The sequence below is a fragment of the Musca autumnalis genome, unplaced genomic scaffold (assembly GCF_047663935.1).
Source record: "Musca autumnalis isolate F117 unplaced genomic scaffold, ASM4766393v1 scaffold_3, whole genome shotgun sequence".
Classification (NCBI taxonomy): domain Eukaryota; kingdom Metazoa; phylum Arthropoda; class Insecta; order Diptera; family Muscidae; genus Musca; species Musca autumnalis.
This window is the reverse complement of record NW_027411866.1, coordinates 198,017,140-198,033,305: the sequence shown is the minus strand read 5'-3', so window position 1 is coordinate 198,033,305 and position 16,166 is coordinate 198,017,140. Positions and strand designations below refer to the sequence as shown.

The 16,166-nt window shown below is 35.9% G+C and overlaps 1 long non-coding RNA gene across 1 annotated transcript in view; it reads left to right on the top strand.

The window, feature by feature from the left end:
- Nucleotides 1-15,926, top strand: part of LOC141398669 (uncharacterized) — an 84,561-nt gene extending 68,635 nt beyond the window's left edge. Inside the window, exon 2 of the long non-coding RNA XR_012411687.1 lies at nucleotides 15,608-15,926. This is a non-coding gene — a long non-coding RNA (uncharacterized lncRNA). The remainder of the gene's footprint in view (nucleotides 1-15,607) is intronic.
- The last annotated feature ends 240 nt before the right edge of the window (nucleotides 15,927-16,166 follow it).

Sequence of the window (16,166 nt, the reverse complement as noted above, 5' to 3'; positions counted from 1 at the left end):
CTTGGAGAGTATATTAAGAACCCCGAAGGATGGATCCGACGTGAGTCGAACTTCCGCGTTATGGCGTGCTGAAGTTTTTGCTAGAGACCCCCTAATAGGGTGGGGCGATTTGTGTGGAAGCAAAAAAACCTTAATGAGCCCTTCGCGTTTCTGATTCCTGGGATTGAACTGAGCAAAAAAGTCCACTGGACCATATATCTACCGTGAAAATCGAGCCTCCCGATTTTGACTTTAAGTTTTTTTATTGACGTTTTTTGGATATTTTGGCATATAACAGCCAAATCATTGAGATTTTCGATCCAGCACAAAGACAAACATTGTAGCCAAGACAGTAATTGAAAACTCTCTATTACATCGCAAAAGCATTGGAATGCTCCTTCAGGCAGTTTTGGCCTTAGGAATGTGCAAACTTTTCGGAAAATGTCGATAAATGACATTGTGCTACAAAATTTGACCCGAAAAATATTCAAGTGTTCTGATGCAAAATTGTATCGTGTTGGAATCCATGGACAACGACAATGCCTTTATTTCGTATGGGTCACTTCGTTTTATTTTTTTAAAACGGTAAAAGTAGTGAAAATTTGGGTTTCTTACATTTTCAAATTTAAACGGGCATATCTTATTTTTTCCACAACGGATTTCTTTTGATCCTTCTTCCTTTTAAAGGGGTGAATAATGTATTTTGAATAAGCTATTATTGTTTTAAATCGGTTAACAAATGGCTAAGTTATAGTGGTTTATGTCTGAAAACCCCCACAAAAAACCTATAAAGGAATTTCTCATAATTTTCAAAATAAATATTGAACAAAACAAAAAAACATTATATTTTTGAAAATTATGAGAAATTCCTTTATAGGGTTTTTGTGGGGTTTTTCAGACATAAACCACTATAACTTAGCCATTTGTTAACCGATTTAAAGCAATAATAGCTTATTCAAAAGACATTATTCACCCATTTAAAAGGAAGAAGGATCAAAAGAAATCCGTTGTGGAAAAAATAAGATATGCCCGTTTAAATTTGAAAATGTAAGAAACCCAGATTTTCACTACTTTTACCGATTAAAAAAAATAAAACGAAGTGACCCAAACGAAATAAAGGCATTGTCGTTGTCCATGGATTCCAACACGATATAATTTTGCATCAGAACACTTGAATATTCTTCGTGTCAAATTTTCTAGCACAATGTCATTTATCGACATTTTCCGAAAAGTTTGCACATTCCTAAGGCCAAAACTGCCTGAAGGAGCATTCCAATGCTTTTGCGATGTATTAGAGAGTTTTCAATTACTGTCTTGGCTACAATGTTTGTCTTTGTGCTGGATCGAAAATCTCAATGGTTTGGCTGTTATATGCCAAAATATCCAAAAAAAGTCAATAAAAAACTTAAAGTCAAAATCGGGAGGCTCGATTTTCACGGTAGATATATGGTCCAGTGGACTTTTTTGCTCAGTTCAACCCCAGGAATCAGAAACGCGAAGGGCCCATTAAGGTTTTCAAATCGCCCCGGCCTACCCCCTAAGCCATCAGGAATTAGCGTTATATCTTTGTTCACTGTTGGTTTAACTTATTTTTGAGATGACATGTCTAATCAAATTGAAAGAGGATTATTTTCGTAGAGCACTTCGACCTTCTAACTCGCTTCCTTCAATGACCTTTTCATCCTTTATTTTAAGAGCCGCTATAAAAGTACCAAGAGATGACGTTTTTCAGCTTCCAAATGTTCTGCAAAAATGTCGCTCAGAAAATTTTAGGTGCGGCTCTCATTGACAAATAATAGATTTTGTCTCGTTTTCATAGTCATTTTTGACATTTATCCCTGTTTGCTCAGAAAAAAATGTGTTTTTGTATGTTCTGTAACGAATATTCAAAAAACAAAATATAGTCTTTTTCTGAACATAAACAGGGTAAATGCACAAGACGACCATGAAAACGCGACAAAATCGATTAGTTGTTAATGAGAGCCTTACCTAAAATTTTCTGAGCGACATTTTTGCAGAACATTTCGAAGCTGAAAAACGTCACCTTGTGGTACTTTTATAGCGGCTCTTAAAATAAAGGACATTGAAGGAAGCGATTTAGAAGGTCGAAGTGTTCTGCAAAAATAATCCTCATTCGGTTTGACTCAAAAATAAGCTAAAGCAACAGTGAACAAAGATATAACGCTAATTCCTGATGGCTTAGAAGGTCTCTAGCAAAAACTTCATCACGCCAGAACGCGGAAGTTCGACTCACGCCGGATCTGTCCTTCGGTGTTCTTAATATCTCTGCCCCAAAATTTTTGTTCACAGTGTAATTGTCGCTTAGCCTCAATAAGTATATTCTTTCTCATGATGAAATCTCTCGAATAAAACGCTTGTATTTAAATTATAAATGGTGGCAAAATTAAACGACAAGCGTTTTATTTGAGAGATTCCATCATGAGAAAGAATATACTTATTGAGGCTAAGCGACAAATTATTTCCTAGTTTTAAGTGCATTTCTAAATAAAACACTGAAACTTAATTTTTTTTAAATTATTTGTTAATTTATTTTTTATTTTATATTGTATACTTTATATTTTATATTTTATGAACATTTATTTAAATGACATTTCTGTTTTATTTTAATCGCAATGTGTGAGTGTTTTATGTACATTTTTTTTAATAATTTCATATCATTAAATCATTTCATATGAATGCACATTACATATCCGTTATGGTTGTACATTAAAAATTAATATACATATGTACATAAAAATGTACGAAAATATGAAGAATGAAAAAGAGTTGATTAAACACAATTTTCACCCTACATGTAACATTGGTTAGTGTTGGGGATGTATATAAACTAAGGAACCATGCTAAAAGGCAAAGTCCAGGATCCGCTGAACCGAGAATATGTATGTATACGCTCTCACAATTACCTATTCTAAGGGGTACCATGGCTGCAAGGGGGTACCATACTTTCTGTTTACAGGGCTATTGTTGATAAGTAAGTAAGGGTAGTGTATAACATATCAACTATTATCAACCATTTTTTCATTTACTTTAATTATTTTTGTGTTATTATCTTCAGTTAATTTTAAAAACAAATTACAATAATGCAATCTGAAATCGTATCACTCAATTTCACTTGTATTGTTCAGCACAATAACACTTATGACAAACAATAGTTATCATATTAAATATTATTATTAATTATTCCTACTTGAACATTTACAAAAATTACTTTTACAACAAACACATGCTGCTGCCAAGCAATGATATTGTCAACATACAAGTGTGTGTAATGCGTATTCAAGTTCATTACTGTATGGAAATCGGTAGTAAATCACCAAACCCCAAGTAACGGATCAAATAAAATTGGCGCCCAACCATCCATCCATTCAATTGCGAACAACTCGTTTGCAAATTTCCAATGAAATGAACGAACAACAAAAACATAGACAAATATTCACATTCAATTGACCCGACACCAACATCACTTGGGGCCAACCTTTCCTTTCAACTGGAATTTTATGCAAATTTTTGAAAATTGCAAATTCTGCAATGTTTCCATAGAATTATTATTAGTGTTGTAGTTTTATTGATGCTACAGGGTCTGTTTTGTTAGTTGGTTGGCTGGCTGGCTAGCTGGTGGGTCATACCCTTTCTTCTCTTCTTTCTTGTTCTCATTGCTCTTTGTTGGCTTTTGTGTTCTGTTGCTCATTTGAAATGTGGCGACATAAATTGCTACTATATCTTTATGAATCATTGTGTGTGTGTATGTGTGCGGGGATGTTGGTGTCGGTGTTAGTTTGCGTGGGTTTAGATGACTGGACCATAGGTCCTAAGTGCAAACAAGCAACAGCATCATAACATCATTATGATGTTTAATTATATGTATGTATGTGCATAAAGCGGAACGACAATGCCATGCATAGATTACCATATATTGTCGAGGCACGGTGTTTGCTATTTCTTTTTGTGTCTGTATTAAGACCACATCTGTTTCAGACAATCTCGAAGACTTCTTCGTTGTTAAAGGTTTTTCGTAGGGAGTCCATATTTCCTGATATAATGACTCATATAATGGCTGATTAGTACGAGTATTATCGAAAAGAATGACTCACAACATTTGATCCAGTTCAAAGGTATTCAATGTCGATCTATTCCTTCAAATCCTTCTTCCTCAAAATTTCAACATATATTATAATCAAGTTTGAACCTACATCTCCGATTGTGTTGAAATGTTATTAACGGCTAGTTGTTGTAATCAAAATATTTTTGTTTCGCTCCACTGTGCCTTTAACGTATACCACAGTAGTAAAACAGACAAATGCTTCCCCTTGATAATGATTGTTCTCTACTTTGGTATTCTTGGGATGATTTGCATTTTATGCACATTCTCTATTAGCAACTAAATACAGACAGACATACAGAGCTACAAAAGAATATACTGACCTGAGCAACATTGACATGAAAATTGAGGATTGTGGGTGAAATTTTAGTGCATCGTTTTTTATTACATCTTCTGTTGATGCTTTGAGGCGATAAAATTTCACACTTGATTCTAGAGAAAATAGAGATACAAACTGTCATTTGAAAACAGAATGTAAATGTAACAGGTTTTACAATTAACAACAAGAAACGAAGTTGTTGTTATTAGCATGGGATTCGTGTTAAAGAGAATGCAAGAATGATATGCTTTAATTATTCCTTTTTTTGAAAGGAGAAATAAGGTAAAATTGGATGAGAATATGTGAACATAAACAAATGAGTTCTTACGACCAGAAAGTGTTAATAAGTGATGTTGAATCAAAGAAGTAATGTGGCACAACTTTTGGGTGTCACTTGAAACGGAAAACTAATTACAGAGTAATGTAAACAAGCTACTTTCTCTATTTTATATACCTATGTTCCAACAACATCCCCGAAGGCCAAAGGGACACTTCTTTTATATCAATGAGAGCACCCCCTATTCATATTAGCTCAATTATATGGGACCTTCTTTTTATCGCCGAGTTCGAACGGCTTATCTTACGACAGCGCTTCCAGAGAAGTTGTTCATGGCTGAAATACTCAGAAAATGAAAGCCAGCATTACACTGAGGGGATTTGTCGCCGCCGAAATTTTGATGTTCTGGTCAGGTAATTACAGCAGACCTTCTGATTGCAACGCGGAAGTGCTTAACACTGTACCGCGGGCTCCCAAGGCGAAGTACTTTTTTATTTATAAGAAACGGTGACATAAAACGTGCTTGTCCGAATACTAGTCCGAGGCGTGTGAGTTTTAGACTCAAATCATATGTTCCTGTAATTGGAGCACACAGTCTTATTTCCCTTTTTGGACATAGGATGCTCACGTTCCAATCGTCGGGTACGCATTCTTTCTACCACTAGCTGATGCATACAACTTATCAGCGTGTGGCCTCCGGTTTTGAACAGCTCGGCTGGTAGGCCATCGGCTAAATACCTTGTTGGTCTCTACGGAAGGATGTACCTGTACCAAGGACATCAGTTTGATGTTTCTCTCTTGGTAGATTTTTTGGACTTCACACTCCCGCTTTTCCATTTCTCTCTTTTTCTTGCGGAAAAGACGTTTCTCATCTCTCCCTTTCTCCCGATATCTCTCTCGTTCGCTACGCGTTGCTACAGACTGTAAATTAGCCCTATATGCCGCATTTTTCTTCTCGCTAGCAGCACGATACTCCTGGTCATGTCATGGATTCCTTGGTGGAAGTTTCTGGTATCGAAGTATGGATTTTGCGGCTGTTTGCATATAATAGACAATACTATGTTATTGTGCTGACAATTCTGGTATAAAGACAGCCAGGTGCCCTTATGAAAAATTGTTTTACTGCCTTAATCAAAATTGTGTATTCCTATTTTATATCAACTTGTTGCTAAACAGTGGAATAAAACAAGTAAAAAAGTATCAGTCGGCTTTGCCGACCGAGATATACCCTCAGCCTGTGTATATTGGAACAATTTTTTTTTCCAAAAAACGCATGTATTTAGGGAGTTTTAAGAATTTTGGGCGTTTGAACTGACAAAAATGTTGATTAGGATTTAATATCAAAAGTTTTGCGGAGGAGATACTAAAAAGAATGGATCTCCAGCCACTACATATGGTACCATAGGGGTTTTTTAGAACTTCAGGGATGTTTGCTCAATAAGTATGAACTTGCCCCTGAAACAACTTTTACCATCGCAATTGAGGCAGCGAATGCAAGTTGCTTCAACAAAAATCAAAGTGATCCGAAAGCAGGTCTTAAAGTGAACATGTATCCGAAATTTTGAGTGGGAGGTACCGGATGGAGTGGACAAATATAGTCCATATTTGAACCTGATCTATATCTGGTAGATATATTAGGATGTGTAAAGTATGGACCAATTCGGCCACTCTCTTCAAGAGTTATCGTACGCACAATTTTTCCGAACATTTTTGAACTTTTGTGGGGGAGGTACCTGAAGGAGTGGACCGATATGACTTATCTTCGAACTTAAACTATGTTTGGACAAAATATTACTAAGGCCCAACTTTTGACCGAATCGGCAGACCTGTTCGAGAGTTATTTTGCCCTCCAACCTCCTCACACGGTGTCATAGGGGTTTTTTGCAACTTTCAGGCTATTTTCTCATGAAATATGGACTTGCCCCTGATGAAACTTATACCGTCGTATGGAGGGCAGTGAATACAAGTTGCTAAAGCAAAAATCAAAGCGATTCAAGAGATGTTCCTAAACTGAACTTTTCCAAAATTTTGTGTGGGAGGTACCCGACGGAGTGGACCGATTGAGTCCATATTAAAACCTGATCTAAGTCTGGTACACGCTCCACGATGGGCAAAGTATGGACCAAATCGGTTACACCCTTCAAGAGTTATCGTGCGTACAAATTTTCCGAACATTTTCGAACTTTTGTGGGGGAGGTACCGGAAGGAGTGGACCGATATAGATCATCTTCGAACTTAAACTAAGTTTGGACAAAATATTACGAAAGCCAAGATTTGAACCGAATCGGTTCATCCCTTCGAGAGTTATCGTGCGCTCCAGCCAGCCAGACAGACAGACCGACAGACGGACGGACATTGCTCAATCGACTCCAAATTGTCTGAAACACATTTCGTCCAAACATACTTGGGGTCTAAAACCATTATTTCGATGAGGCACATTTTGCCCGTATGAAAGTGTATATACCCTTCATAGCCTAAAGGCTGAGGGTATAATAATGGAAAAAAATGTATTGTTGTGCATTATAAAGTGATAATATCTGCTATAAATAGCGCGCCCATCTGAATTTTTTCCTATCAGTAAAAAACTTGTAGCTGAAAACAACCGTAAACGAAATTAATGCTCAAACTTTCGTTATATGATATTGTATTAAAATCTGCAGTTATTTGTATTGTATATTACGGTACTCTTGAACCAACTTTAAATGAAAGAAGCTTAGATGAGAAAATCAAAAAACAAAAAAATTCCATTTCTAAGATATAGAAGTTCAAATTTGGACAATTCACTGACTGTATCGTCTCGTTATAAAACAATGTCAGGACTACAATTTCCCAACTTAAACTTATATATCTCAAAAATGGTACAACGAAACCCAATCTTGTAAAGAATTTTCACAGCTATACGATTTTCTGTAGTCCCATTTCGACAAGACTTACTGTTTCAAAGCAAATCGTGAAAACCTAAAAATGTGACCTGAACTTCTACGGTATATCGGGACAAGAAATTCATAATGATATGGTGAATGTGTTAGGTGAAAGTGCTGCTTCATATGCAACAGTAAAAAATTGGGTTGCTGAATTTAAACGTGGTCGTACAAGCATTGAAGATGAACCACGTTGTGGACGTCCAAAAACAGCAACAACAACAGAAATTGTAGCCAAATTGCATGATATGGTATTAAATGATCGACGAATAAAAGTGCGTGAAATTGCTAATATCATGGGCATCTCAAATGTTCGAGTCCATTTAATTTAGCATGAAGAACTACAGATGAAAAGCTTTCTGTCGCATTTGTTAACAGTCGATCAAAAACGCATAAGAATGAACATTTCTCAGGCTTGTTTGGATCGTTTTAAGCGAAATAAAATGGATTTTAAGCGTCGTTTCATAACTGTTGATGAGACATGGATCCACCACTATACTCCAGAGACAAAAGAACAATCCAAACAATGGATTGAAGCTTGAGGAAGTGCCCCAAAGAAGGCAAAAACAATTCAATCGGCTGGTAAGGTTGTGCCAACGGGTTTTTTGGGACTTCAAAGGTATTTTATTGATTGACTATCTGCAAAAGGGTAAAACAATAAATTCAGAGTACTATTGCAACCTTTTGGATCAATTAAATGCACAAATACAAGAAAAAAGTCCTGGCTTACAACACAAAAAAATAATTTTTCATCAAGACTACGCACCAGCGTACAAGAGTGTTTTAACAATGGCTGAAATCAACGAATTAAAGTACGAGCTGCTTGACCCCCCACCTTATTCTCGTACTAAAATGACCATAGTGCAAGATAATTTTTAAACTTTTTTCAGAAATTCCTCCAAACTAAATTTAACGTAGTTTAGTATTTCGAGTACCCTGAATCAGAAGTATGCTTAATAAAAACGTTTGGTATATATCAATGATTTAGTATAGATTTACGTATTTATAGCAACTTCGTGATAAAAAAAATCAATATCTACCCAGCAAAATAACTTGGAAGTAGTGCAATGTGGACTAGTTCTTTCACGGCATGTTTTGATGCAGTTCAAACGAAGTCGTGAAAAAGGCACTCCAGTCCTCACATTTTAACTGCATTTGGATGCAATCCAAAGAATCACATCCACTTGTCACATTTTAACAACATCCGGATGCAGTTCAGCGGAGTCGTGAAAAAGGCACTCCAATTCCTCACAATTTAACAGCATCCGGATGCAGTCTAAACGGAGTCGTGAAAAAGGCACTCCGTTCGCTACATTTTATTAGCAGTTGTTAGAGATCCCTACATGTACATAAATCAGTTTGTACATCTCTACATTTTCCAATAAGAGATAAGCGTGTTAACATTTTCAAACATTTGTTAATACAAACTAAATAATATTTAATTTGTAACATTTTTACGGTAACTCACGAGAAGAAAATTTCCGAATGGAGTGCTGTTGGAGTACATGTCGAAATCTTAACTGGTGATGGGAAGGCAACCCATTTAGCAAATGAAGTAAAAACAGTTCAACTTGGAACAAATGGAGAGCGGAGGAAACACGCATGTTTGCGATTGAATTCAATGGAGAATTTTCATAATTTGTGTTAATGTAATAAAGTTCTTAAAATTTTTATTTTACACAAATAATAAATGCATTTTATTTGTTCTGGCATATTTTGTAATGGCTTGCACAATTTCCGCAGAATGCCTGTATCAAAACACGTGCTTTGGACTGCCTCTTATTCTACCCCAAAGGGTTAGTTAAAATGCAATGCCAAAGGGTCAGTTAAAATGCAGTGCCAAAGGGTCAGTTAAAATGCAGTGCCAAAGGGTCAGTTAAAATGCAGTGCCAGAGGGTCAGTTAAAATGCAGTGCCAGAGGGTCAGTTAAAATGCAGTGCCAAAGGGTCAGTTAAAATGCAGTGCAATGGAGTGCCTCTTTCAGTAGTCACGCTCTTGTAAAAATCATGAGTGAAAATGCATAATTTGATGCACTTCCAGATCACTTGTACATATCATCTAACTGCCTCTTTGGAGGCAAACTTTTTGCTGGGTATATATATACAAGAGCTTAGTGATAAGTGAGTGAGTGACTGACAGATCATCGCCCAGACGAAACCGCTGAAGCTAGAAAGCTGAAATTTTGACTGTGGGTTGCTGTCGGTGTGTAGGGGTGAGATAAGGCTGGGTTTTTGAAAATTCGACCTATAAGGGTACGAAACGTACTAAAAGGTCCTAAATATGGTACCCTTTGTATTAGGCAAGCGGGAAGAGCTAGAATTCTGAAATTTGGAAATTTGAGGGTAACTGATGGAGAGTTAGATAGATGTACCAAAGGGTTTTGGGAAATTCGACCTCTGAGTGTACGAAAAGTACTACATTTAGTACCAATTGTATATTTTGAACGGATTTAGCTAGAAACTTGGAATTTGGTATGTAAATGAAGGTTGGACAGTGGTGTTTATAAAAAGAAAAGGTTTGTGAAATTCGTACTCATGTATACGAAAAGTACTAAATGGTACTAAATTTAGTACAATTTGGATTTGGGTGAAAGGATAGAGCTGGAAATCTGAAATTTGGAATTAAGATTACTGACGGAGTATAGGATTGAGATATAGGGGTAGTTTTGTAAATTCGTACTTATGTGTACGAAAAGTACTAAATTTAGTACAACTTGGATTTGGATGAACGGATAGAGCTGGAAACTTGAAATGTCGAATTAAGATAACTGTTGAAGTGTATGATTGATATATGGGGTAGTTTTAGTACTTATGTTTACGAAAAGTACTAAATGGTACTAAATTTGGTACAATTTGGATTTGGTTGAACGAATGAACTGGAACCCAGCTATTTCGTACTTATTTCGTACTGAATATGGTATCCATGGTATTAGGCAAACGGAAAGAGCTAGAATTCTGAAACTTGGAACGAGGGTCACTGATGGAGAGTTATAGAGAGAACCCTTTGGTATGGTTTTTGGAAATTCCACCTATAAGTGTACGAAAAGTACTGAAAGTTACTAAATTTGGTACCAATTGTGTGTTTTGAGCGGTTAAAGCTACAATCTTCAAATTTGGTACGGGAATCAAGATTGGGAAGTGGTGTTGATATAAGGAAATGATTTTGGAAGTTCGTACTTATGTGTACGAGAAGTAATAAATGGTACTAAATTTGGTACAATTTGGATTTGGGTGAACGGATAGAGCTGAAAACCTGAAATTTGAAATTTAGATTACAGTCATAGTGAAATATGGGGATAGTTTTGGAAATTCATACTTATGTGTGCGAAAAGTACTTAATGGTACTAAATTTGGTCAAATTTGGATTTGGATAGACCTGGAAAACTGAAATTTGGAGCTAAGATTACTGATGGTGTGAAGGAATGAGGTAGTTTTGGAAATTCGTGCTTATGGGTACGAGAACTACTAGACGGTACTAAATTTGGTACAAATTGGATTTCGGTGAACGGATAGACTGGAATCCTGAAAATTTGAATTTATTTACTTTTGGAGTGTAGGATTGAGATAGTTTTGGAAATTCGTACTTATGTGTACGAAAAGTTGTAAACGGTACTAAATTTGGTACAATTTGGGTGAACGGGTAGAGCTGGAATGCTGAAATTTGGAATTAAGATTACTTTTGGAGTGTAGTTTTGAAAATACATTCTTATGGGTACGGAAAGTACTAAATGGTACTAAAGTTGGTAAAATTTAGATTTGGATAGACCTGGAAACCTGAAATTTGAAATTAAGATTACTGATGGAGTGAAGGACTGAGGTAGTTTTGGAAATTCATACTTATGGGTACGGAAAATACTACATGGTACTAAATTTGCTACAATTTAGATTTGGGTGAGCGGATAGAGCTGGAATCCTGACATTTGGTATTAAGATTACTGTTGGACTGTAGGATTGAGTTAGTCTTGAAAATTCGTACCTAGGGGTACGGAAAGTACTAAATTTGGTACAATGGTACTAAATTTGGTACAATTTAAATTTAGGTGAACGGACAGAGCTGGAATCCTGAAATTTTGAATTAAGATTTATATTGGGGTGTAGGATTGAGCAAGTTGTGGAAATTTTTACTTAAGGGGTACGAAAGTATCAATTTGGATTTGGGTGCACGGATAGAGCTTGAATCCTGAAATCTGGAATTAAGGTTACTGATGGAGTGAAAGATTGAGATAGTGTTTGAAATGCATACTTATGGGTACGGAAAGTACTAAATTTGGTACAATTTGGATTTGGGTGAACAGATAGAGCTGGAATCCTGAAATTTATAATTAAGGTTACTTATGGGGTGTAAGATTGAGGTAGTTCTGAAAATTCGTACTTATGGGTACGGAAAGTACTAAATGGTACTAACTTTGGTATACTTTAGATTTGGGTGAACGAATAGAGCTGGAATCCTGAAATTTGGAGTTAAAATTACTGTTGGAATGCAGGATTGAGTTAGTCTTGGAAATTCGTACTTATGTGTACGGAAAGTACTAAATTGTACTAAATTTGGAAAAATTTAAATTTAGGTGGAACGATAGAGCTGGAATCCTGAAATTTGGAATTAAGATTACTTATGGAGTGTAGGATTGGGGAAGTTTCGGAAGTTCGTACTTATGGGTACGGAAAGTACTAAATGGTACTAACTTTTATACATTTTGGATTTGGGTGAACAGATAGAGCTGGAATCCTTAAATTTATAATTATGGCACTTAATTTGGTACAATCTATATTTGGGTGAACGGATAGAGCAGGAATCCTGAAATTTCGAGTTAAGGTTATTGTTGGAGTGTAGGGTTAAGGAAGTTTTGGAAATTCATACTTATGGGTACGCAATGTACTAAGGGTATTAAATTTGGTACAATTTGTATTTGGGTGAACGGAGAGAGCTGGAATCCTGAAATTTAGATTACTGTTGGAGCGTAGGACAGAGATAGGTTTGGAAGTTCGTACTTATGGTTACGAAAAGTACTAAATGGTACTTAATTTGGTACAATTTAGTTTTGGGTAGACAGATAGGGTAGAATCCTAAAATTTGGAATTACTGTAAGAGATAGTTATTGAAATTCGTACTTTCATACGAAAAGTATTAATGGTATTATGAATAGAGATGGAATTCGGAAATTTGGTATTATAGACCCTCTTGATGTGTAGGGTTGAGATATGGATGTAGTTGTGGATATACGTACAAAATTACAAAATGGCACAGAATTTGGTTCAAATTGTTATTGTGTAAATTAGTAGAGCTGAAATTGTGAAATTCGATATTATGTATACGTACTTATGTATACGAAAAATTTTAGTATTTTGCGGTTGGGATTTAGTTTTGGATAAAAGGCAGTAGTTTTTTAACTTATACATATTATAAGTTCTGAATTTGGTACCAGTTTGGCGTTGCTTGAAGGGATAAAGGTGGAATTTCGAATTGTTGTATAAGGGATGGTGTTGGTGTTTAGATAAGAATTTTTTTTAAATGCATTCAAATTTTTAAATTGGGCTGAGGGCGGCTGACTTATTGAGAAATATGAAATGTACTAAATGGTATTAAATTTGACGGTGGTGTAGCAATGAAGCTGGGATTATATAGTGTGTGAAAAGTACAAAATTGCAATAAATTTGGTATTGGGCTAAGGAATAGAAGTGGAATTCTGGCATATTATTTATTTGTCAGGTTATTTGTTAGAAGTGGTCGTACAATAAATGTACTAGAAGTATTAAGTAATACTAAATATTGAAGCACTGGTATTGAGTGAATCGACAAATGAAATTTGTTGTGAGGATCACTGTTGAGATTAGATCAGAATGTTTAATAAAATCCACCTTCAAATGTATGAAAGGTTTCTACATGTAATACTATTGTCATTGGGTGAACAAGTAGAGCTAAAACTGTAACATATGAGCTAAGGTTCTGGATTCTAAAAATTGTACTGAATAATGTACTATTGTTTCCATGTTAATACGAATTCGGTTTCTAAATAATGTAATAATTGTTCCACAAACATCCCAGACGGGACAAGGGAGACTTCTCTCATATCAATGAGTGCACCCCGATTCATATTAGCTCAATGATATGGGACCTACTGATTATCGCCGAGTCCGAACGGCGTGCCTTACGACACCACTTGTAGATAAGTTTTACATGGCTGAAATACTCAGGAAATGTCGCCAAAATTACTGAGGGGTATTTTGCCACCGTCGAAAATTTGATGTTGCCTGACCGGGGAATCAATCGGTTTCCTACATTTTGATATCACAAATTCCAAAATTCGGACTGAAATTCGAACAAAACGGTTACGAACAGTACTTGAAAGAAATTAAATATCAATTCAAATAGGTATTAGTACATAAAAATTTTCAGTGTTCACCATATTAAATATTGTTTATTTGATTATTATTTCTTTTCCCCATACGAAGTAGCGGGCATTTTGCTAGTATTTTATATACGGCATAATTATTGTGTTTTTGTGTTTGGTCAGTGGTTGAGGTTATATCTCCGTCAGTACAGCTTACTGATACATTCTTACTTGTTTAGAAGCAAACCAGTCGTCTTTTAGAAGACAAACAGGCCTTCTTATATAAGGCTAATAGGATTTTCATAGAAGACAAGTAAGGATTTTTATTGGAGACCAACAGGTCTCCTTCCAGAAGACAAATAGAAAAGCAGAAAGTCTTCATATAAAAGACAAACTGGTCTTCTTTTAAAAGACCATAAGGTCTTCTTGCAAAAGAGCAAACGGCCTTATTATAGAAGCCCGATGGGGATTTTTATAGAGGACGAAGAAGCCTTATCATAGAATACCAACAGACCTTCCTATAGAAAACTAAGGGTTCTTCTTGTGGGAGACAATCAGGTCTTCTTGCAGAAGACCAACATGTATTCTTGTAGAATACTAGAGGTATTCTTATAGAAGACAAACGGCTCTTTTGGCAGATGACCAACTGATTTTTTGTTGTTGTAGAAAACGAAGAAGTCTTCTTATAGAGAACCGAGAGGTCTTCTTATAAAAGACAAACCGGCCCTCTTGTAGAAAACAAACAGGTTTCTGTACAATAAGTTTTCTTATAAAACACCAACAGGTGTTCCTATAGGAGTCCAACATATCTTCTTATAGAAAACCGACAGGTCTCCTTATAGAAGACCATAAGGTCTTCTTGTAGAAGATCAACAGATCTTCGTGCAGAATTCCAATTGGCCTTGTCTATGTCTTTGAACAGTTTGGCATGGTTGTCGGTTGACGGAAAGCCGTTAATACGTCAAGAGCCGCAATAACTGTTCGGTTTGTTCTAATTCAGTCTTCGACTCTCTGGTATCATTTGCTTGGCTTCTGTAGCGGGATCACCCTACCAACTTCGCAGGCTTCTGGTACAATATGGGTGGTTAACGTTAAATTTAGGAGACTTGTTAAATACTCAAATCTAGATTCAGCGATATTGCCTATCTGGCCTAACAACGAAAACGCAAATATTTACTTGAAAATTTTGCCTATTAGGCGAAGGTCATTTTTTATTAATTTTTTAATTAATTTCTCGTTAGAGACGAGCTTACTGACCAAGATGCTTTTTTTGAAAAAGGAAAGCCGACGATACGAACCCACGCAATCACCACTGTGTGACATGCATGTTTCGCCTTTGGTTTAGAAAGGCTCCTCAGACACATCGACCGTGGGGCTAAATAAGTTAGAGGATAGCGAAGCCGCCCCACAGTCGATCTTGGTCAGTAAGCTCGTCTCTAACGAGAAATTAATTAAAAAATATTTACCATCAAAAGTAGTTTTATTGTTTTCTTAAGTAGTCTCCAGCATGATTTATATATCTTTTCATGCTCTCAAGTCAATTGTTGAATCACTTTTTCCACTCCGATTGAGACACCTCCTAAACATGGTTTTTGAAAGCGTTTACATCAACTTCTATGGACGAAAAACATTGACCACGTTTTTTTTTCTTTCTTTTTTTCAGTCAGGGCTGTACGGCAGATGACCCATCAATTCCACGTTTTGTCTGGTAAAACAGGCGCTGCACACTGGTCGAAACCGCTGATCTAGCGGCGCGAAAGTAAAAAAATCGAACTATAAAATTGCGAAATATTTTCCATTGTATCGATTACAGACACTTTGCAGACAAAGATTTTGTTTTTTTCATTTTTGTTGTTGTAAATATTCACTTAGTTATTCACTATCAAATACAAGTGTTTTTGTTGCATCAGATTTTGAAAAAATTTTGCAAAAAAATTAACATCATATTTGTTTAAATGTTAAATAAATTCGTAATGAAACTGGACAAGATTTATTTTTAATTAATAGCAGAGGGTGTGATTTAAATTATACAAATTAGTTTGGGGTCTGGAGGTACTTAGTTATATAGCAATAAATTTTCAAAAAATTATTTTTTTTAGTATTTTTATGGGTTGTACGCGCTTGTTCTACAGAGTGCATCTTGTAAACTTGGCCGAACTTGGGTTCGATTATTTTTGGGGAATGAAATTGGACTCTCTGGATACGGAATAACCCCATTAGGG